The following is a 3,311-nucleotide window of genomic DNA, read 5'->3' as shown; positions in this document are numbered from 1 at the left end:
TTTGCCTTAAGCCAAGCCATAGTTTTTCCAGTAATGACAGCCAAACACCCACTTCCGGATGGGGTAGTAGTATATACAGATGGATCCAAATCTGGCATAGGTGCATATGTAGTAAATGGCCAAGTAACATCTAAACAATATAATGAGACATCACCCCAGGTTGTAGAGTGTTTGGTGGCTCTGGAGGTCCTTAAAACTTTCCTGGGACTGCTCAATATTGTATCTGATTCCTTATATGTGGTTAATGCAGTTAATACGCTTGAAGTTGCTGGTTTAATTAGACCCTCTAGCAAGCTTGTTCACATTTTTCAGCAAATTCAGTCAACCCTGTTACATAAAAGAAATCTTGTATATATTACTCATGTCAGGGCTCATTCTGGCCTTCCTGGCCCCATGTCTCATGGAAATGACTTGGCAGACAAAGCCACTAGAATCGTGGCTGCTGCTCTGTCCTCGTAGGCAGAGGCTGCAAGGGAGTTTCATAAACGCTTCCACGTGACGCTGAAACTTTACGCCGCCGTTTCACTTTAACCAAGAAAGAAGCTTGTGACATTGTCACCCAATGTCAAAATTGTTGTTAATTTTTGCCTACTCCTCATGTAGGGGTAAACCCCCAAGGCATCAGACCATTACAGGTCTGGCAAATGGATGTCACTCATATTTCCTCCTTTGGAAGAAATCAATATTTACATGTTTCCATTGACACCTGCTCTGGTGTTATGTTTGCTACACCTTTAACAGGTGAAAAAGCCTCTCATGTTATACAGCACTGTTTAGAAGCTTAAAGTGCTTGGGGCAGGCCCACAATCCTTAAAACTGATAATGGGCCAGCATATACCTCTGCTAAATTTCAACAATTTTGTCATCAAGTGGATGTCACTCACCTGACTGGCCTTCCTTATAATCCTCAAGGAGAAGGCATTGTGGAACGTGCCCACCGTACACTCAAGTCTTATTTTATAAAACAAAAGGGGGGAGTTGATGAGACCCTGCCCTCAGTGCCAAGAGTAGCTGTATCCATGGTACTCTTCACACTTAATTTTCTGAATCTTGACGAGCAAGGTCGCTCTGCAGCTGATCGACATAGCTCAGACCCTGATAGACCAAAAGAAATGGTGAAATGGAAAGATGTCTTATCTGGTCTGTGGAAAGGCCCGGATCCTATTTTAATAAGATCCAGGGGAGCTGTCTGTGTTTTTCCACAGAGTGAAGACAACCCATTTTGGCTGCTGGAACGACTCATCCGCAAGATATTTATCAAGGATGGTGTGGAAGATGCTGACCTCCCGAGGACTGCTCCTGATTCTGACAATGCTGAACTTGTCTCAGGTTCCTAGTATGATGGGCGAACAGAGATGGGCCATTCTCTCGGCTTTTCCTAAACCAATGCCAGTTCGCCATGATGCTATAATTTTTCCAAAATTCTTTACTACTAATAAAAAACTGGACTTACCATATTTGCCATTTGACCCTTTACGGGTCCGGTTAGGAGAATATCGCTCCCTCCAAGAACAGGGTTCCCTATGTTTTCAATTATCACAAAAGGGGGACTGTATTCTGCTCAGTATCCGTATGTTAGGATCATTTTTGGAGAGTGGGACTGTAAATTTCACCCAAACCCGAGGAAAAGGAAGCAATGATATTATTCATGTTACATGGTTTTGGTGGCAATCAACAGTCTGGCTAAACAGTACATTCCCGGCTCCCAATTGGAATGAGACAGAGCGTCCTCGTCAACCCAGGATTGCTCCTCATTGTGGTGGAGAGGATGTAGGGGAGTTGCCACCATGGTCAGACTGCCAGTCCTCTGTAGCCAGATGGATTGATGAACACAAATATTTTACCTTCTCCCCCAATATGTTGTTTGGGCCTAAAGAAGAGTTTGTAATGAGAACGGGCCTCTTCTTGCAGAACCGCAAAATGAGCCCTTACTGCAAATGGCTACTTTGTGGGATTAAGAAAAGCTGTACAGTTCTTAATCCCCTTGTTTTCTTAAAAGGAGGTGCTGTAGGAAAGGCCATTTACACTAGTCTCTCCAATTATACCCTGATTGGGGCATATGGACCAACAAAAAAATATATAATTCATACTAAAGAAATCTCTGGTTTAAATAAGACACAGATTAATCCGACCAGCTATATATTGACTCCAGTATGTGTCTATCCTCCCTTTTTGTTTATTTTGTCTAATGATTCATTTAAAAGCTATGTAAATGATTCCTGTTAGATTTCTCAATGTTGGAATGCAACAAAAGACACCCGTGCCATGCTGGCCCAGATCCCACATTGGATCCCTGTTCCGGTGGAAACACCCTCCACCTTAACCCTGTTTCGACAAAAAAGAGATTTTGGCATTACTGCTGCCGTGATCATAGCAATTTCAGCCACTGCAGCTGCTGCTACAGCTGCAGGGTACGCTATGGGTAGTACGGTCCAAGCAGGCACAAAATTAAATCAGCTTTCAGTCGATCTGACTGATGCCATCAATGTCCAAACTTCTGCTAGTGCCAAGTTAAAGGGAGGGCTGATGATTTTAAATCAGCGCCTTAATCTGGTTGAGGAACAGATAGGTGTCCTATACCAGTTGGCCCAGTTGGGTTGTAAAAAAAAAATTGGGCGCTCTGTGTATTACCAGTGTCCAATATGAAAATTTAACTCATGCAGCTAATCTGTCTAGACAGCTCTCCTTGTATCTTGCAGGAAATTGGTCCAAGGGGTTCGATGAGACTCTTGAGGCCCTAAGGGCGACAGTTTTAAGGATCAACTCAACGCGAGTGGACCTCTCATTGACAGAGGGCCTCTCCTCCTGGATTTCATCTGCATTTTCTTATTTTAAGGAATGGGTGGGGGTAGGTTTATTTGGTACTGCCATCTGCTGTGGACTTGTGTTCATGCTCTGGTTGGTTTGCAAGCTCAGAGCCCAACAAACACGTGACAAGGTCATAATAGCTCAAGCACTTGCTGCCATAGAACAAGAGGCCTCCCCTGAAATTTGGCTATCTATGCTCAAGAATTAGTCGGCATTTGTCATTTTTTTGGCTGGCCTCTTTTGGAGAGTTCGCCCTACGTCATTTAGTAGTTACTGTCACATAGCACTGCAGTATTCAGGTACGGGCAACTTTCCTCATGCACAGATCAACCTAAGACACGGGGCCCAGTAGCGATAGGGCTACCCTATGACGGGAAAGGCTGTGACATTAGAGGAACGATCTAAGACAGGAGCCAGAGCGGATGGACATAATTACACAGACCTAGTCCAGCCTCATTTTAATAAAACAAAAAGGGGGAGATGTGGAGAGCTGTGCCATGAGC

This window comes from Mus caroli, unplaced genomic scaffold, assembly GCF_978045245.1.
Source record: "Mus caroli unplaced genomic scaffold, Mus_caroli_1 scaffold_11, whole genome shotgun sequence".
Taxonomy (NCBI): Eukaryota; Metazoa; Chordata; class Mammalia; order Rodentia; family Muridae; genus Mus; species Mus caroli.
Note: the sequence above shows the minus strand (reverse complement) of the source record.